A 22,049-nucleotide genomic window follows, 5' to 3' on the forward strand; every position below is an offset into this window, starting at 1 on the left:
AATAATAAACGAATACATATACTAATGATCGATCAGTAGCATAATCGAACGTTTGATTACCAATCGCCTCGAATTAGAAATCCCGCCTTAATTGAAATAGGTTTGGCAAGGAACGTCCGGTCGGACTTGAAGCTCGGCAAAAGCGCGGCACGGTTTTAATCCGCTCCCGTCTTTTAATCGCGGGTGTGGCGGGTGGTCGCGCGTAATCGGCCCTTTAATTCCTGTAAAATCGAGGATAACGAGGCCCCGTCCATTTCAATGTCCATCTGTCTCGCTCGCCTCGCCTTGCCTTACCTTGCCTTGCCTTCTCCCTCTTATCCTCGTTTTCCTTTTTTTCTTCACTTTGGCTCTCTTTCTCTCTCATTCGTGTCTCCCGGTGGAACCTAACCTGGCGCCACGTTCGCGGGTGCAGAGGCGATCGTTACAACGAAGCGTCATCAATCACCGCCGCGTCGGTTTAACTCGGCTACACGCGAGAGAGCCGGCTCGTGCACGCCGCGAACTACTTTCTTCCTCGTTCTTTTTTTTTTTCCTTTTACATTTCGTTACACGAAGGCGAAAAAAAGCGAACGGCGCGAAAAAGAGACGAAAAATTGCGAAAAAAGCTGTAATCGGTTCAAATTTTTTTAAATAATAATTAGCAGTCTTATTTGTTCTCTTTGCATTGTTTTATTATCGTTTATTGTTGTCATTATATTTTAAAAGAAAAATTATTAGCATTACACATATGACATTAAACACGTGTGTACTTAGACCTATATATATTATTAAAAAATGGATGAAAGAGAATTAATTATTTACTAAGAGATTCATGTGAGAAATGATTGTTTCACATAAATCATAAAAAAACTATAAATCTAAATAATGTCAAAATGTAGTTTTATTTCTCTTGTATTATGCAGAAAAATATTATTCGATACTTTTTTTTCTTTTATATGTCTCGGATAATTTTTCACGTTTACATCGTGATACATAATATTTTCTGAACGATTAAGAATATTAAGATATTGATATACGCAAATATCGCAAAATAATGCGCTGAGCAAATATATATGTTTTTCACGGCTGTTATAAACCGTAAGCATAAAAAAGATCGTGGCGTCGTAATTCCAAGTCGTCGAGTCGTAAGTCTTTCGATGTTTGCGCCGTTTTTTTCACCGGATACTCGCCGGTGACAGATACGAATAGAGGTGTGCGAGTAGAGTTCGCCCGCGGAGAATCTGGGAAACGGCGACAGGTGGAAAAGGCCCCCTTCCTCGGACGATGATGAAGAAGCTTACCGTTTCGCGATATGACAAAAGCCGAAATATAGGTTGAATCATCCGACTCCTCCCTGCGCTATGCACCGCGGCAGTTTCTCTCTCTCTCTCTCCATCTTCGTTTCTGTCGCTTGATAATCTTGCCTCTCTTCTCTCTCTCTCTCTCATGTCCTCCTCGTAATAAATATAAAAAGTACCGTGGCGAGCCAACGGTGTTCGTACAGCCGATAGTAACGCGGCTGCTGTCTCATCACGGAGAGGAGAGGGAGCAAAAAGAGGGAAGAGGGTGGATAGGTATATTATTTGGCGGGGTTCCAGTCGGCCGCGAGGTTCGCCTCTCGATGCTTTCATCTTAGGCACAACTATCCTCCTTTTCCCTCCGCTCCTTTTTTCTCTATTTGTCGAACAAAGGGGCGTTGTACTTAGCGAGACACAACGGACAGGTGAGCCGTGGTATATTGATGACGTGCTGCCACTCCTGGATTCCTCTTTTTATTTTTACGTTCTTTTCCGTACACCGGTGTGTGATTTCACGATGCTTCCGATGGCTATCTCGACGGCACAAAGCCTGAAAAGATCAGTTCCGGCTTAGCGTTAAAATGCATCGAGACTGCTGAGGAAATGATCGTGTGCTGTGATGCGGGAAAATTTACTTTAATGACATAGAAAATATTTTTATCTCATGCCATTCGTGTTATATACAATGTATTCTTATAGTTTCTGCGAAAGGATTGAAAATGATTTTCGTCGAAGAAAAATTTGACCTGAAGATTAAAGTAAGTGTTTTCTCGTATTTTTATCGCTACGCACAATGCAGTGAAAAATTATATGCCGCAAGTATGAATGCATAATCCTTGATGATAATTGATTTATTCAATCGCTTTATCGCGTGATCGATGACGGATTTCGGCAGAGAGTCGACACGACTAAAGAAACTATGATTAAAAAAACATTCAAGCTTTTCCAGGGGATACTCTCTTAGCGCAACTTTCGCGAGCGTAATCGTACAACCATGGGCGACATTGTTAATTTCGAGAGGATCCTGCGGCGTCTTGCATCGTCGAGCTTTTCCCGAGATCAACACGCGGGACGGAGGGGCTTCATCGAGCCCGTGTTACGTCCGGATTTCCGGGTTGCAGCCGGCGATGTTAATGCACCACGTGCAGCATCAGTGGGTAGCGGTGTGCGTAGTCGGGATGCATGTGCAGCACGGCGCATAGATAACCGCGCGCGGTATGATTCGCATCGGCGGATGGGTTGGCGAGCGAACGCTCTCGTCAGAGGAGCAAACAGAAAGCGAGAGAGAGAGGGAGAGGGAGAGAGAGAGAGAGCGTAACCCTCGCCGCGCGCGTGGGAACTGGAGCACTCGCTGCATACGGAGAATACTTCACTGCGACGAGGACAGAGTACGAAGACGAGGCGCGACGTTGAAGAGGAGGAGAGAACCCCCTGAAGATGCGGTGCTGTACGAGCAGCGGGCACCCTCTCTTCTTCATAAATCACGGAGAACCGGTAGTTTCCTCGCGCACAGTAGGTGGAACAATGTCCTTTTCACATGGTTTCCGTCTATGTATGTGTGTTTATCGTGTCGACTTTACGAATATCGCGTCGATCACCATGAAATCCGTCATAGATCACGCGATAAAGCGATTGAATAAATCAATTCTCATCGTGGGTTGTATATGCCTCGTCAAGAAATCCCTTAATTCATATTCGCGGCTTATCTTTTTCGCTGCATAATGCATAGTAATAAAAATACTAGAAAGCGCTTTACTTTAATCTTCGGTAAAAACTCTGAGAATACGTGCGACATAAAATACAATTTTTCAAATCCGTGAAATTTAAAGAAATTCTTTCTATTTTTCACGCTATTGCTTTTTGTGTCCTGCCAACTTTTTTTTATCTTCTACGCCACAATCCTTTGATTTATCTTTCTACAGTATCTAACTTCATTTCACCAAGAAATTTACCGTTTATTTTACTTGTAATTTTTTTTACAACCTTATGCGTCCTAAGATTGACTTTACAGATCTTATTCAAGTTTTACAGTAAGAATGATTTTTCCATAACTTTGCATACTCGTGTCGAGATACCTTCTCGTTCGAGCATCGAGATATTTGTGCGGTACCACATTTTGAACATGGCATGTCAAAGCATTATGGACAGTTCGACGTCGTAACGAAGTCCGATGTCGTTCCTGGTTACGACTCGTGGGTTGATAAAAACCCTTTTTCTATCCCATCAGCTCCCTTTTACGTTTTTCTCGCTCACCTCGCCGTCTCGGCATTATTAATGATCGCGGAAACCGCCCCAAAGATCTTTCATGAACACGAACGCTCACGCGGGTGCGATCTATTATACGCGTGTGCGCGATACGCATTTTTTGATCGGTGCTGATGAATGGTGGCTGAATCGAAGCTGAAATGTTCTTGTTCCGTCGTAGGGAGAATCGGAACTCTCCGCGGACTAGGAATGATTTAATACGTTCGTATACACAAGCGCTGGTGATCTACGGATGCCTTACGGATCGAAAGCAAAGATCGTTCAAAAAGTAGATTAAAATATAAAGACGCATATTAATTATTTATTGTTGGACCAAACATCAAGAATACGATGTCACGAAAAATTTTATGTGCAAAAATTTCCAAGTATTTTAACTCACAATTTAAGTGTAATTGAATATATATTCTTATTATAATATGTTGTATACAATAATATGCATAATTATAATATATTATATATATTAATATTCATACCTATATTATACATGATATTTAATGCATGGGCGACGATAAAAATTTTTTTATCAGCTAATTAGATAATCTCCGTCGACTGATCGCGACTTTGATGAGACTGGTTTGGGTGAGACCGGTTTTACCGTAAGAGAAGTGCGAAAGTAATCGTCATGAGTTTAAACTGTACAATTAATTTCTTGGTGAATCATCGTCGAGTGCCAAAGTTATGTTGCAGAAAAATCTCTATATCTTAATAAATATCGATGCATCTTCGACTCTAGTTGTCGTTCCCGCTTCAAAGAGGGATGATTGATCGCTCGAGACGGTATCGACGTAGATTCCGTTCTCCTCTCTTCTATAACCGTCTTCTATTCTCCGTTTTCAAGATTTCGCAAACACTTTGCTCCGATAAGACAGATACTGAGATATCTAAATAAAAGTAAAATCATTTAAGCGGATAAGAAATTGCATTAAGACACTCGATAATTTGTGTTCAGTTTATTAATAATAACATGAGTATCTCTTTTAAATATTCTGCAAAATATTTTTTTTCAAACCTAGATTAACATTTTTTTTAAATGAAAAATATATACGACGGAAAAAATAAATATTTTCCAAGATATTGAAAGATACGAGTTAGTGAATCGCTGAATAAACAAAAAATGTACAGAAGGGTGATTGGTAAGATTAATAGTTTTTTCGCGAGGCTAATTCATTGAATTACGAGGTGCCGTTGAAATTTCGCGATAAGAATTAACACGGGCGCAATTATTTGTGTCACGCGTGATTCTCGTCTCCCTCTCTCTCTCTCTCTCTCTCGCGTAATTACGGGGTTCGGACGTTTCGGCGGGTTGGTACCTTTCGTGTAATGTCTTCATGCGGGCCAGCCTGCGGTAGGATTTGCGAGGATAATAACTCGCGGGCGCGCTGATCGAAATATTAAAGGAACCCCTTGTTCCGCGCGATAATGCCTACGTGCTTTACGAACGTTAAGCTCCGGCCCGCGCGAATTGCACGGTGCCACCGCGTAATAATAAAGCCGGCTGCCTGGTTGGTTGGTGGTTGGTCGCTCGGTCGTTTCGATCGCTTGCATAAGGCCACCAGACGATGGTACGTGCGCGGTGTGTGCACGGTGCATATATACGCATTTGTCATTCTCGTGCGGGTGCATAAAGGTGTACCGTCGCGCACGCAGATGCGTATCTTTAATGACACCCTCCACAGGCGTCACGTTTGCCCCTTCGCGAAAAATGCGATCTCGCGATTAATATATATATATAACCGAAAAATTATAACCGCGTATTGTTAGACTGCTAATTGACGTAAAATTTACAAATATTAATCCGCGGATCCCGACATGTTAAAGGAGTGTGCGAAGACACGCGAGAGAGCATACATATGTACAGAATCTTCTGCATACACGCATATATAAAGATCGCGTATATGCACATATGTGGCACGACGACAAATCGTAATGCGGTAATAATAGATGCACTAGCAGCAACAGTTGTCCAGCGGTCGGAGAGGGTTTACTTCCCCTCGGGGGGTGGGAGGGGGAGGAGAGGAGGGGAAGATGTGTGAAAGGGTGGAAAAGTTAATGGAAGGATACGCATAGAGGATATGAAGTGGGTTAATAGGGGATGGACCTCCCCTTTTCCTCCCTCCCTTTCTCTTGCGCGATGCCGCTTTCAAGCGCGAAGCTGCGCAATTTGCGTAAATATTTTTACTGGTTTTTACGCGGATCGCGTATATGCACATTTACACTGTATGCACTTACTACCTGCGAATATTATACAACTTTATATAATGTACGGGAGAACAAGCGAATAGTGACATACTTGCACGCACGACGGAATGCATAATTTATCGAATATATATGTCGCGATGTTTTACGCTCGCTCGATATTCGCGCTCGATTAGTCACGTCCAGGAGAGGTCACGGAAAAGTCGGCATTAATCGTCTGCGATAAGCACACCGTTAGATGCTGAACGCGGACTCCGGAAATCTGCTTGCTGATAACGCGCGTTAATGTGCCGTATACATATATATATATATATATACTTTGCTTACGTAATCATCGCTTATATTAATAGCATTTATTCATTAGCGCGTTTGTTTATTTCTATTAGCCGATTAGTCGGATTTTTATATAAAGTAAAAATTTGATAAACTTTTACGACCTTTCCGAATTTTTGCATCGCATAGGAAAAGTCTCAATATATTTGCTGAATATAAATAACGTATATTATTATACACGCGCTGCAGTAAAAATATCGGATGTAAAAAAAAAAAAAAATTTTTTTAGAGTCTCGTCGCGAATAAAATCCTATATGGAATATTCGGTCGCGAAACGACTCGCGTGTCGATCGCAGAGAGCCTGTCAGGCATTAGCCGCTTGCTCTGTAATCGCAGAAAAGCGACGTTTAAAGGTTCGCTTTTTATGTTATTATTATTTTTTTTTTCTACGTTTATTATGTCATATAACGTGCACGAGGAGTGGAGACGCAAATTGGCGATAACGTCGAGCCGCCGATAAGGTCGGGAAAGCGTATCAGCTACGTCGCATCGTCCTGCGCCAACCCTTTACTCGCTTAGTCTAGGTCACGCTCCTCGCTGGCCAGACACGGGCAAATGTTTACGCGCCGCGCTCGAGAGGGTGGGATACGTAACGCGTTAAACTGATACGCGACGGCGGCGTACGAAACGATACGGCGGTACCGTACAAACTATACGGCGTCGTAAACGAGTCCCGACGGTGCAGGAGCAGTAAACCGCGCGTCTGCCGACGTTGCACGTGTGCCAGACGCACGTGCGTGTTGTAGCGGATACGGCGGAAACCGAAAGAACGGGAAGGAAAGGGAGAGATACCTACGTTCGCGCGACACGGATGCGTTTTATTGGGACATTTAATTCGTCGACTTTAAAGCGGGTGCACCGAAAAAATTCTATTCTCGTTTTATGAATTTCTCGCTTATTTTTGGAGCACTTTGTTCGAAAATAGGCGCAAAAACTAATCTTTTTTATTCTACGAGGGAACAAGTCTTTAAAGATTAATTGATATTTGTAATTTTATAGAAATGTAGACGAATTTATTTTTACATTTATACCTCTCACAGAAAAATATATTATTGTGTGGTATACAGGTAAAGAAACATTGTAAAGAAAGTATAGATATAGTTTGTATATAGATCGAGCAGGAGGCACGAGACCTGGATCCCGAACGAATTAAATTATATGTTACACGTTACTGCTCGCGAACACTTCTCTTAAATCGCTCGAGTTTTCTTTTTCGAGTCACTTATTAACTTCATCCAGCCTTTTAATAAATTAAAGTTCCATTTAGTGACAAATACTGCACTGCACTGTAAATTGCAACACTATATATAACGTTGCTGCAATAATGTGATCATATAACGCCAAATGATCCGTAAAAAAGCACTTATAGTTAACATTTGCATTAAAGTTATTAATATAATTATTCTTATTGTTAACTATCAAACTTTTATTATTATTATTAATTAAGAGAATATTCTCGAAACATTTAAGAATATCTGTTAAAAAAAGCTTTTATAGGACACGGTCCTCTTAATTCGAGAATACAATTGTTCCGGTTAAAATCTGTTTGATTCTGAAATACGTTGTGATAAAATTTTAATAATCTTTGTCGCAGATCCGGGTATAAACTAAGCGTTCTAAATATATACCTTTATAATCGATCCTAACCAATGGTTTACCAAGAGAGATACTTTTACAAAATAATAGATTATAAATAATAGATATTTTGCAATAATCAATTTTATTCGACCATTGATTTTTGTCTCCGGCATTCTACTTCTACTTGCCAGTATACCGTGCAATGCCAGCAGTCGCTCAGAAACTAAAGCAGAAAAGTCGCGTAGATATTTACGCGAAAATAGATTATTGGAAAACCGTTCAAGAACGCTTAAGAATTTCGGCGGCATCGCCGCACGACGAATAAAACGAAGATGACGTAGTGGTGCGATAACGGTTGCGAACAAATTCCGCAATCTAGTGGTAGTAACATCTGCAACATGTTTAGATGAGGGATAGTATGGATCCTTGAGAATTAATTTCGAGAGCCTCTTCACTATGTGAGACTTGTCAATAACTTATATAGAAACGAGAAATAATTGTATTTTCTAAAATTGCTCTCGTTGAAAGAAAACGTACGAGCAATATATTAATATAAAATATATCAATGTTTATTCTGATTAATATAAATAAGCTCTTGATTATTTTGCAATATTTTGCTAAAAATTCGCGATTATCCAATTGTACAGTTGGAAAATACTGGAGTAGTTATATAGGAGTGTTAAAAAGAAAAAATGTTTCCTCGTGCAATGATACCTCTCGTTGCTTCATCGAGGAAGTACTTATATTACCGTCACATCGAAGATTCCCTTGCTCGCATTATGATAGGCAGTAATTACGCGCGGCATTAATTAGCCGTTTGATATACAGCTTTAACGTGGCGGAGGAAACGAAGAAGGGGAAGAGGGCCCGCGGCATATGGATCATTAAATGCATGTACATTACGTACCGCCATAGCTCTGTATCCCTGTGCGTCTATCGTGTAACCCGTAATATATGCGATACCGTCGCAATTGTTTGTAATGTGTATGTATGAGGTGCGGATGTGTGTACGAGTGTGCACGGATAAAGTTACGGAAATTTACGTCGATGTGGGGCGGTTCGCGGAGTTAAATCGAACTTAACTTTAGGAATATCGAGATTCTTTCAGTTACACACGCTATCGAGCAGAGCTTTTTTTTCATCGCGCATGTTACAAGATTTTTTTTTTTTTTTTTTTTTTTTTAGATAGTTATTATTGTATTTTACAATTTTTGTTTACATACGCGACATTTTGTCATAAATATTTGATACGTTACTTAATTTATATCAACGAATAAAAGTATAGTTGTGTAGTTGGAAAACAGAGTGTCAGAAATCTCACGGTTTATGTATTTGTGTTTAAATCGCGTTTACATAAAATGTAAGTAAAAGGAATGAACATTTCTACGTAAACAATAGAAAGACAGAAAATTGTAATTAAAAAGATGTGCTATTTTCGTAAAGCACAAGCGTGTGCTTCTCTTTGCCAATTATATACATAATTTAACTATAAAATTCAAGAAAACACGTACGTACATATATATATGTACACGTTTCGCATGTTTGTATGAAAGGAAGTAAATTAAAAAGGAAACCGCGAGAAAACCCTCGCGTTTTCCTCCTCTCTTCTCGTTCGTTCGCGCACGCGAGACATTTTTCACGTCCGCGTCTTTGGGCCCTTTCTCTACCGCGATTCCCACCCTCGATCTGCCGCTTCGCGTTCTCTCGCGCGACTTTTTCTTCCTCTTTTCTCTCCTTCATCCTTCGCGAAGCGCCGAGCGAGAGTTGTAAACAACTTGCCTGCCCTCCTGGAAACATCCCCATAAAGTATGTTTTATCTATCGTAAATCGATGGAGCGGCGTATTTCACCGGCGCGCTGTTATACAATGCGGCTCAATTAATGCCAAACCGTTGCTCTGATTTATTTCTTAACTCGGCCGCATCGCGATCATCGCCGTATACGGTTTACGACGATCGACCGTGAACGCTCTCGAGGATATCGCGTACAGTAGTTCCTCGGTTTACGCGGTAAACAGTTTAAATCGACGATGTTGAGGCACCGTCGAAACGAGGTGCCTGCTCGCACGTCGATCACCTTCGATAAAGAACTTGTGCTAACATTTACACCTTCATTACACACAGATTTTATATATATCTTTACACGTCTCTGATCCTTTAATCGCGCGGCGAAAGAACGATAGAATTGATAAGCTGGAGCTTCGATGATAGTAATAGTACTTTAAAATAAGATTATTGTATAATCTCTTTTTCTCTCGCAGAGTCCGCAGGATTTTTTCTCGTTATTTTATATTAAATATAGTGCTTAATTTTTTTTACCGATTCCAAGAGGAAGGCAAACTCTCCTTCTATTTTTGTCTTCTCTTTCCCATATTTTCCTTCATATTATTTAATACGCGTTTCGATCTTCAAAATAGTTTTTCTACCGCGACATTTAGTACACGGACATGCCTAGCTGGCTGATTCTCTTGCAGATGCGCTTCTTGCGTTACTCGGCAGTCGTCGAGCTATAAAGACAACAAGGCAAGAAAGATGCCCGCAGCGCGAACGCGTCTGCGAAATTTGAGCCGCGAAATGCGCGAGCAGCAAGAACGAGGACCGTCGCCGCCTACCTCGGTTTCGCAGAATCCGTCAAACAATGAGACGATACTCGGAACGACCGGTATTCCTTCAATAGCGCAAGACCATGGCGCGCGGGCCTGGCTGCCGACATTGCATTAGTTTCCATTATTCCGGCCATTGTTCCGCTGTATAACCCCCCGCCGGCCCCTTTTGCAGCTTCCGATGCTTGTGCGACCTGCAAGACGACGACTCGCGGAAGTCTTTGAGCTTCTCGGAAAGCCAATCCGTGCAAAGGTAACCGAATATGCTGCCGACGCTCGAGAAACTCGTATACGTACATTTCGTTTTCATTTTCATATCTCGTCACGCGCGATTCGAGTCGAAATAAATTATAATTGAAGATGCTGGAATACGCAGGTGCAAATCATAGTTGAGGAATCTATAGTTTAAAAATATTTTTTATATCATGTTTTTATTAAAAAAAAAAAAAAGAAAAAAAAAGATAGGCCTAGGAAGGATGGATTCGCGAGACTTTGACGGATTTTTGACAGCAGCTCGCGACGTATCGGTGTAGCAAACCGCAGGCTGGATGCAACCGCGAGTACGATTCGCCTTAACCGCGCCCCGAACGCGCTTTCCGACAGTTCTCGCGGGCGGTTTCCATGGGCAATGTCAGTCGCAGACGGCGGTTATAGCGCCGTGACGTCTTCCTCACGGATGTGAGGATGCACAGACGCGTCTTTCGCGCGATAATAACTCACGAGTGACGCACAGCGTTACCTATTCCCGCAACAATCCCGCCGTCTGCGAGAGAGATTAATTTCATTCACCGCGGATAACGTTGCGGAAACGCGCCGCTTTCCTCTTCGAAGGAGGAGAAAGGAAAGGAGGAGGTCCGATCGTTACGTCGCGACGCGATCGGAACAAATACCTGAGATATCTGCGGTATATATGTGGATGCATATATATATATATATATATCGAGAAAAATGATGAATTATTTCAGCTATAAATATTCTATGTCTGTCAAATTGTTGTATGCATATTCATTCCTAGGAATGTAGAATAGGTTCGTAATTTAGTTGTGAGTTGAAAAGTGTGTTGAAGTAACCAAAATTATTTCGAGAAATGTAAATTAGTTAGAAAATAGAACATTTATATAGAAAGAGTATAGTGTGTACTTAAAGCTAATTAAAATTTTATTTTTCCCAAGAATAAAAAATTTGATACAAACAATATTACGAAGGAAACAAACATAAATTTATCTTATGCATCGCAAGATTAATTTAATTTTTGTTAATAAAAATATTTATCACAATAATTAAAGCCGATCTTTTTTTCGGAATTTGGTCAATATGAAAAATAATTCTATTTATTCGACGCTTCAATTATGCGCATTCAGCAGATCGAGATACGAGAAAATTGAAATAGTTTGCCGACTTAGAAAACTAATCGAAGGTGAAGCATTCCACGAATATTTCGCGGACGATTGATATCCTGATGATAGGAACAACAAACACTTTGCACATCACGATGATCGGAAATTTTCTCTCTCTCTCTCTCTCTCTCCCCTTCCTTCTACCAGCGCCGACGTGTTCTCTCTGAAAACACTTCTTCCCTAACCGGGACGAGCTGCGTGGGAAATCGCGGGCGGTTGGTAATTTCTCCGGCCTGATTCTGCCGGCATTGCGCGCGTGGATTATCTACAGCATCCCGACTCGAAATATATAGATGCATTATGCCACTCGTGTACCGCGAGAATCGTTCGCTCGCGCCTCACGATTAAACGTGCTCCGCGTCGACGGGGACCCGAGCGAGGATTATCGTCGCAAGGATTCTCGCGAACCTCATTAAAGCGCATCAAAATCAAACGGGCCGAAACCGATGCTGAAAGTGATGCGAGGCACTATTTATTTCGTCTCCTGCGAGGAGCGAAATAAATCACATTCGGATTCGCGAAGAGACGCGATTGAGAAAAATACTTTACGATCGGAAAATAAATTCGAAATGAGATTGGGTGATATATATATATATATATATATTTATAGGGGATGACAACGATGATGCAAATGCGTGGGAATAATTGTGGTAAGGTCGACTCCCCGAAGGTTTGAATTCGGTCTCTCGCTCCGTCTTCGTCACTTTTTCGCGAAAACCCTCTCGCTGGATGGAAGGTCACGATCTCGGCGAACCGGAGGATTGGTATCCCGCTGTTGCTGCACGCTCGAGAAGGTGTCTCGTATCTACGTCCATCGCTAAACAGCCCGAGCGTGAAATCAGACCAGCAATCTCCCCGCTCGCCTCGTCTTTTCTCTCTTTCTTCTCCTTTCTCTCCCTCTCTTGCTCCGTAAGCTTTTTCTTTCTTCCTTCTCTGCCTCTTTTCTTCTCTCGCTCTTTAATTTTCACTGAAAACCCCCAACGCCATTATCCGTACCGAGAAGATTCTGGGCGCTCGTCGAAAATCGCATTTCGGGGGTCAGTTTCCACAGAGAGAAAATGGAGTTTGCGGCAATGGAATGAAAAAAAATTTCTTTGATATTGTCGATGATGCTTAACTAAATTATATAAAATTACAGATAGCATTAAGTCTCTTATATTTGTTTGCATTTTGTTTAATCGTACATTCGTTTGTCAAATATCGAATATAATTTTGTTCTCAAAAATTTGTTAAAATGAAACGCGTCGAATATTTTTGTTCCGTAATTCTCTTTGAAATTTCTTAAACGAAAAATGAATTTGACGAGAAACAAAAAAAAGAAAAAAAAACGAATCGCAATCGAGGCAAGGATTATTGAGTTAGCTCTCTCGCCAGAGACATGGAGAATTTCACGATGTATATATACGATGGTGATGGAATACCATCAGTGGGATTTCTTGACGATTTAAATGCTTCGATACCGGTACCACCGCCGCCGCCTCCGGCGTCTCGGGCGTCAAGTCGAATCAATATTTGCCGAGATTCATTCGCGCGTCGAACAAGAGGCGGACGCGGCGTGGAAGAGGGAGACTCGCGAATCGCGCTCGAGGCGCGACTAACCGGATATCGGAAAGCCAGCGGTAATTCGATTCCCACGTGTACCGGAGCGTGCGGTGTACCCTCGGAAAAATTATTCCGGGTACGTTGCCGCCTGGAGGATGAAGAGAAGCGGCGACGACGCGACATTTCACTTCTCTCTCTCTCTCTCTCTCTCGAGCGACAGAGGCTTCGTAAAAAGGCATCGCCGCGTCTTCTCGGAGCCGCTAGTCGTATGACGAGCAAGCGTCACGTTTGCGGCAAACGACGCGCATGGCGCAGCTGGAGTCTCCGCATAGAGACCCTACGTGCGCTACGCCCTATCGCGCCATATGCGTTGCGTTTCCATCCTCTGCATCCCTCACGCTCGCGCCGTAAAGCCACGTAATACTCTTCGGATCCTGGGGAACCGCCGAACGGGCGAATGGGACACGTCCGCGGACGCGTAGCCCGCAATTGTCGCGGCTGTACGAGGCAGCTAACCGAGATAGTCTCCATATCTACCCTCTCGCTCGCTCGCTTCGTGCTGATGCAGAGATGCGTCGCACGTAGGGAGACGTGGGAGCGCGCACGTGCGTGCATCCGTATATATAGGGGACGTATACCTTCGAGGCAAGGAAACCCCCGACACGGTCTCGACGATTTCGAGTCATTCCCCGCCGAAAGCTGAAAATTATTGCGCGACGATTTTATTGTTTTTTTTTTTTTTTTTTCCCCATCTCTCATTTCCTCTATCGAAATATTATACCACGTGTGTTACGTGCGCAATGTATATGACGTGTGTTGCGCGAGTCCACGTGTTGCGCCGCGCGATATTACCGCGGTGTACCGTATAAATCTTTCTTCTTCTTTGGAAAATTGGGACCTCTCTTTCTCGCATCATTCGGCACGTCGCGGTATCACGAGTGATTACATGCATCTACGTTTACGTTCTACGAACGTGAAAGCGGAGAGGTAGGAGTTTACGGTACACGAAGAAAAGTCTCTCTCTCTCTCTCTCTCAGTCCTTCGGTTATGTCTCGTTTGCTCTCGAGCCAAACAGCCGAGGGAGGAACGGGAGTAAGGCAGGGTAGATAACCCTGCATCCTAGTGCTAAGATAACCTGACTTGACCCGCGGGTCCTCCTTGCTGAATAATTACGGGGAAGCCCTGGCGTCTCTCTCGCTCTCCGCTATCTCGTACTCTTACCCACCTTATATATATATATATACACACACACATACACACACACATACACACACACACACACACACACACTCTCCTTCCCTCTGTCCCCTTTCTTGGTGCATGAAGGCAGCGGGAGACCTGAACCTGGTGGCTCTTAGCGATGGTATCGACCTGCGGAGAGTCTTTGCTTCCTCCCTAGCCCTCCTCTTTCCAAACCAAGTCGGCCCTCTTGCCCACCGTCTCCTTTACCTCCTCTCGCTTCCCGCACCACCTCGTCCTTCGCCCGTCCCCCTTGGGCATTCTAACGCCCGCCACGGCAAGGGTTGCTCCGTGACTGCTCCTTAGGTCCACAGGATCGAAGGAATAGGAGGAGATGGTGGCGGTGGCAACGCGACGCCGGCGGTAATACGTTGGTGTGTATGTATGTACGTATGTCGTTTTGGTGGGGGCAAACAGAGAGAGAGAGAGAGAGAGAGAGAGAGAGAACGACCCCGGACCCATGTAACCTGGCCCAGGCTAGGAGAGTCTGACCCAAGTCACGAACACGCATGACCGCGGATAGATCGTGCCGAGCTTAATCCTGACCAACCCGGCCCACCTTCAGGGGCGGATGATCGCTTTGCTCGTTCCCCTTTTGCACGTGGATTACCACCGCCGTTTGTGCGTGGCTCTTTTTATTCCGCTCTTATCGCTCTTATCGTTCGCTCCGACGTCCTCTCGATAACCGCGGGTCGATAAGAGCATCAGCCTGCGTTCTTTATCCGCGTTTCGTAACAAGAATGTTGGAACATTCACGTATTTCGATTAAATATAGACAGTGTCTCGGGCGATTGATTATTTTTGGTATTAGTATATGAAAAATGATGTATTTCGATATCGTCTCGACCGCGCGCGTTTTAGCTTCGATTAACAATATATCGAATTTGTAGCTCGATAACGGTCATCGCGAATTCTTCACGTGCATTTCGCAAGCATATTATTTTTCATATATTACATATAAACGTCGTATTTTTTTTTTTTCAATTACGGGAGAAACTAATTTTCTTTGAAACGTCGCATTTCCTCTGAATAACTCGTCGTTAGTTGACGCACTTAAGCGGCGCAATTAAGCGGTCCATCTAATCGCGAGAGCGAGGAAGCGAGCGTTTTCCCGGTTTCGCGCGCCGCGGCTTTCATGTTTACCGCACATTTAACGTCGAATAGCAACGTCTGTCGCTGGGAATATCGCGTGCGCGACCGCCGACGGCCGAATAAATACTTAATTCTAACGTTACGCCGGAGTGCTTAAGTACACAGTCGCGGCCGCGCGCGCGCGCGCGCGAGAGCTCGGCCGTTTCTTCGCGCTCGTTGCTGCTAACGGATAATCGCGCGCGTTATAAGGCCAGGCCTAGCCCTAATCCGCCCCTGCGTTCGACATTATACCCGAACCGGGCCGTATTCGTGCGCGGTTGCCTGCCTGCTGCTCCGTGATCGTGCATTCGTTCACGGACAGCGTAACCTCCCTCGACGAACCCGATAATATGCACTCGCTGCATGTGCATCGGCCCTCGTAGATCAGGCGGTTTTAAACGAAATTGGCATCGGTTCTCCCTCTCTCTCTCCTTCCCGTATGCATTTACTATATGTATATATATATACGTAATAGCAGCCCACCCACCCTCTCGCTGATCGCTTCCGTTTCGTGCACCGGCTTTATTTCATAAACTCCAAACTGACTCTTTAACACCGAGAGCGATATCGAGTTTCTCGAGCGCGCAGCGTCTAGAGCCGTGTGTTTACTTAATATATAATATTAAAAATAATTCACGTAAATTGAAGAGTGCGAAGAGTTATACTTGTCGAGGAGAGATTAGTGCGTCCCCTGGATTGTAGTGGAACTCTGTTTATATATATATATATATATATATAACGTATATATAAGTACAGGTGGGGATACTTTTATAATGCCGCGTAAAGTGCACGTGGAAAACATGCAAAGCGCTCTTTTTTCTTTCTTGTTTCTCAAGAAAGAAAAAAACAAGAAATATGTATGAGCTTCGTTGCAAGGACATATCTTACATGTACCCACCCAACGATTTCTTAGGCCTCGTCGGTGTGTTTGCGAATCAGCTCGTTACAATCGTGTCGCTGATAATAGCGGCATGCGCGCGAGACTCGTCACGAAAGTTTTACACGATCATTTTTTACGCTACTGTGCTGCCACACCCTCGCGTTGGGCATTTAGCATTTCATTACGCGGCCTACAATCTACTATCCTACGTGTAATCTTGATACAGGTGGAAAGGAAAAGTCTCACTTTTTACTCGCGTTGCGTACAGAGCGATACATTTTTTCCAACCGTCCCTCATATACATATATATACCTACGTTGCTCCTATATATATATATATATACACAATATATATAAAAAAGATGAAGGTTTGAAAATCACGTTGAAAGCACAAACCGAGATCTCCGCGCGCGATGAAAGCTTTTACTCGCGATTGGAAGATTTCTAGTTCAATTAAGAGATTGTTATCGCAGCGACGTGGTGATATTTTCACTTTCGGAAAATATCTGCGAGATAACGTCGACCCCATGTCGAGAGATATAACGTAGGAGGAGCAACGTAGGAAGACGCAAACACGTTCACCGGCACAATCAGAAGAGGTTTCTTGATTACGACGCGTAATCAAGGCGGGCTTTTTGCATAACCAAGAAAGGTTGGTTACAATGTATAATCGAGAAAGCTCTTTCTCTCTTCCTCTCTGTATAACTAAGAAAAGCTGCGTAGGATGCATAATCAAGAAAGCTTTCTTCGTTAGGGGGTTACACGTGTTCCTGTCCGTGCGAGAACTTATTAGGTCCTCTAATCCCGCCGGCAAATTTGCAGCGAGCGAACCTTTCGCATATGTAACAAACGAGTGTATATGCAACAAGAGAATCTTCTCCTCTCGTTTTTATTAAAGCTTGTTGCACGGATGATTCGAACATTGTTAACACACATTGACGCGGAAGGGGATTAAAATATATATATATCGAGCGAGAGGGGAGAGAGCGAGGGAAAATGTGAGAAAATCCATCGGGCGTAATTTATATCGCGATAAATAATTCGTTTCGATTTTCGATATTATATATAGGTACGTACAAAAGCGCGCAAAGCCGTGAATTACACGATTTAACAACGCAATTGACGATCTTTCGATGAAAATTTCCCGCGCGCATATCGATCCCCGAATTTGCAATTATTTATACACGCTAGTCATAAAATTATCTCCTCGACTATGAAGCTGATAAATCAACAATACAACGATTAATCTCGCTCTTTTCTAACCGGATCGTCGACAGTTCGTTGAAAATAATATGAGCGCGCAGTTTGAAACACGATAGAGAGGCTGCAACGATTTTACCGTGTAACCCACGATGCTTCGCGCACACAGCGCGCCCGCGTATATATACCATACGTATGCATTAACACCCACAGGCGTGTGCCACGCAATTCGTACACGCACAACCACACACGCGCTCTTTATATATATATATACGGACACGACGACACAGTATGTGCGCGTTAAACCGCTCTACCGCGGAAACGCGTTAAACCGCTCTTCAACCCTCGCCCGCCCCGTTTTCACCCTCCCTACACACTCGTGCACTTCCGGTCCTCGACCCTTTCGCCCTTTTCATACTCGTGTCCTCTCGCATCCTTCAACGCCACCCCCTGTCGCATCCTCGACGGTTGCGCCGGCTCGCTTCGTCCTCTTATCCTTCCATTAACAGCGTAAGCCCGGCGCCGTATCGCGTCCTTAAAAATCGTCCACGGCATATTTAATGTTTGCACTTTGACGCTACGAGGGAGAGAGAGACCGAAGCTTCCACCTGGAACGAACGGTCCATTAGCGCGCTTAATTAGACGGAGGCTTTTTTTCGCTTAAATATCATCGCCGCGCCGCGGCGAATGGTTAATATATCGGAGAATTTAATCAAAGTTAGAAATCGAACGGGAGTCAATGGGGAGGGTCCTTATATTGTCTTGTTCATTGAAAAATTTGGTAATCCCCGCCATCTCGATTTTTGGAATACGACGCGTAACGATTGTTGTAATGATCGCGGTGTTGGAGTTAAAAATTGTCGGTTACGAAAACAACGGGGTATTACGCGAAATCCGCGGGGAAGTTCGAAATTGGATAATGGTACGTAATACCGGCAGCAAACGCGGCGAAAACAAATATTTGAATATTATATTATATTTGCCGGCTATGCGCGCCGTGTGGAAAAAAAAAAAAAATAAATCCGTAGGGATGGTTTATCAATTTGGACAAATGGTTGTTAATATCGTTTCGCGCGAATGTTGTTAATGAACGCGATTGATACGACAATTGCAACCGCTCGAAGAGAAATACAATATATATGCATATATAGTATATGTACGACGCAAAACGCGCACGGAAAATCTATACTACTTACACTTAACCCCTTTCGATTAAGATACGATCGAACGTATAAAGATTGAAGATTTAAGAAAAATATGATTTTTATGAGGCATCTTTTGCATATGCGGACGACGACCGAGATAGTCGTTGCAATTTATCGCGAGAGATAAGCGATCGCGTGAGATGACGAGGAATGATATATCGGTCGATTATCCGCGAACTGTTTTCTCCTTGCGGTCGAAAACAGTTCGGAATGAAATCGTGACCTTATCTCTAAATAGGGAATGCCGATTACCGAGCTGGGGCTTATTCGTTTCCTTCGGTCCCCGGATGTATGTGAATTTGCATGTTACCTACAATGTGCGCAACCTTGCGTGCGTAATAACAGGGCATGAAATATCAAAGGTAGCAAGTTTGCGTATAGTTGGTTGCCGCATTACGAGAGTACACCGATGTTTCATAAGTTCGTACTGGTGTAACGTCGTAAATCTTAATCTCGTTATGGCGCGTCGACGCGCGCGCACGCATTTAAATAACGCAAACATCCATATTTACATATTATTACGCACATACGACGCGATCGACGAACGCTTGTTAAACATTTTCCAATTTCTTAACGAGAGTCTACTTTCGTTCAACGATCGAATCATTTTCTTCGTCCTGCACCATGGGCTTTTTTACTTCAAATAATACAGCAAAAATTGATATAACGAAAAATCATTTTTTTTTTTTTTTTAATATAAAGATTTATATAATTTATAGACAAAACGATAAGATTATTTATAATAAATGCTAATTGAAAGAAAATATATGAAATATTAAAAGATATTGAAAATATTTGTTTTCGCGTTTGTTACGCATCGTCCAGTCGCAAAATAAAGAGACGAATCGAAGAATGAGAAGAAGCAAAAATCGATATTCAAGTATTGTCCGCGCGGAAGAAAACACTCCTGCAACGAGGCCGGGATAAAGCTGGGACATGAAAAAATAGCGAATAACTTCGGGAGAAGAGTGGATAATGCGCGCGTACGGGCTCGGTCATTGAGACCGAAGGTAAACAGGGATCGACTCTCGATCGCGATAGATAGGGTCGCCGTGAACGTTTCGAGCCGGGATCATCATAACGAGGTCTCATGTCACGCGTGGAGGAGGGAAGGGTCAGGAAGGAGAGAAAGAGAAACGGTGAGAAAGGGAGAGGCGGTCGTCGAGGAGGACGTGCTTTCGTAATGGGACGCGAGAAGACAAAGAGGAGCAAGACGAAGATAAGCATGCCATGTACTTTTCGTCGTATATCTCGCTGGCCCCACCGGGTATATCGCGACGGACAAATAAAAGATGTATATATGTATGTGTGCATGTGCGTGCGCTCTTAATATGCGTTATCAATTCGTTTTCGATTCTTTTTCGATTAAGAAGCAATCTTCCCTTGACAGGGTGTCTAGTCAAATTTGAAAATAAAATTTAATTTTTCAAGGAAATTAAAAAACTGAAAAATTTATTTTTTTTATCAAGTCGATATGATTGCGTGTTAATGAAAATTAATATATGCGTTACAAATATCTAATACAATATTTTCTTATATATTTTAATGCTTGAAATCTATAAATATCTTATGCGTAACACATATTTTTGGACTCGACTGCTAAGGATCTACGAAAAATTCAAGTACATTTCCAAGATTAATAGAGAGAGAGGAAAATAGAATTTAAAAAATTCTTAAAACTAGAAAATAAAAATCGATAATGTACGAGTCAAGGAGTAGAGTGCATTTACGCCAATTTTTTCCCGCGAATATAAGTAGCACCGTGGCCGCGAATCCGTGTACATGCACCTTTATATACCTACTCTTGCGACGCGTGCGTGAAAGTGTGGAGCACGAATGTGTCGAGCGTATGCATATCCCGCATGGAAAGGAGCCTCCGTATCTCACCGGTCAGAGCCACTTAATTGACACGCGGCGGGTCCCTAACACGTCGCGACCCCCCATTTAGTACATCTCTCTCTGCTTTCTTTTTTTCTGTCGGTTTTTCTTTTTTCCCCTCTTCACAGACGGATTCACATATCTCTCTCTCGCGCGCGATGCTGGTTGCATCGGTCGTCGCCGATTTCACGTCGTCGTTGGTCCAATCATGGAAATGGAAATACTTCATATACGCGTGTAGAACTGCGCGAATGTGTCGCGATAATTAACGGTTGGCGGATATTGCTTCGCGCGTGCGATCGTTATGTCCTCGCCGCGAGACTCTATTCATTTGAGATCGTTCGATAAGAGTTCTGTACTGTATCAAATAGAATGAACCCGGGAAACTTTCGGCTTCCTAAATGATCGATCAATGCGGGCTCTCCGAGGTATGATTATTATCTCATTACGAACGAAAATCATCGATTAATCTCATCCTTTGTTTTACCTCATATTTTTAATATCGATTGCGTTTTTGTAACACGAGTACAGTTAATTAAAACATTTCATAAAGAAATATTGGCTTCAATTTTCCAATAATCTTCCTATATCTAAAATATTAGTTTCATATTAATTATATATATCGTGTATTATTTCTCTCCCTTTCTCTTCGGATACTCTTTTTTTTTTTTAATTCTAAAACTGATTTTTTCATTTTATTTGTCATATTGTTCATGCACTCATACAAATAAAAAAATTAATAATTTTTGTTCCGATGTATTTTTAATATGCAGCGACGTTAAAATAGGAAAGAATATAAGGAATATTTTTGCATAGACCTCATTTTATTCATGCTATTCAACATTCAGTCATTTCTAATCTTGGAGTACTTACTCCGATTTATTGCAACAGAAATTATGCACGGAAGAATTATTGATCCTGAGAATATCCAATCGAACACGACTAAAGGGAGATTTGCTTTCATCAGCAATTTAAAGACCGAACTCGAGCCATTTCCGCTAGCGAATATATATACTGAAAAAAAATACATGCATACGTAAGCCTTTTCGTTTAAATAGCGAGAACAAGAGAATACAAAACTTTATTTGCGGCGCGGATTATTTTAGCCGAATATCTGTGATTCCTTTCGATTATTTTATTTTATTTTTAACATAATTAATATAATATTATTATAAACTTGAATATCTCGATATTTTTTTATCTAGCGTCACATTTTATGGGACAAGAAGGGGCATTTGCCCCCCCCCCCTCTTGGAAATCAGTAAAAAAATTAAGTTTGTTCTTTTTTTTAAATATAATTTGTAACAGCTCTTTAAAAATTAATATAT

The 22,049-nt window shown here is 42.5% G+C and overlaps 1 long non-coding RNA gene across 2 annotated transcripts in view; it reads right to left on the reverse strand.

Annotated features, from left to right (window-relative positions):
• Positions 1 to 890: 890 nt before the first annotated feature.
• Positions 891 to 22,049, reverse strand: part of LOC114931400 (uncharacterized) — a 66,645-nt gene continuing 45,486 nt past the window's right edge. Inside the window, exon 3 of one of the 2 annotated variants that reach the window (XR_003819670.2) lies at positions 891 to 1,827. This is a non-coding gene — a long non-coding RNA (uncharacterized LOC114931400). Of the gene's footprint in view, positions 1,828 to 4,021; positions 4,424 to 22,049 lie in introns of those variants that run through there. The other variant, XR_003819668.2, reaches the window with a different exon arrangement.

This window comes from Nylanderia fulva, unplaced genomic scaffold (assembly GCF_048542155.1).
Source record: "Nylanderia fulva isolate GAGA-0341 unplaced genomic scaffold, ASM4854215v1 Scaffold23, whole genome shotgun sequence".
NCBI lineage: Eukaryota > Metazoa > Arthropoda > Insecta > Hymenoptera > Formicidae > Nylanderia > Nylanderia fulva.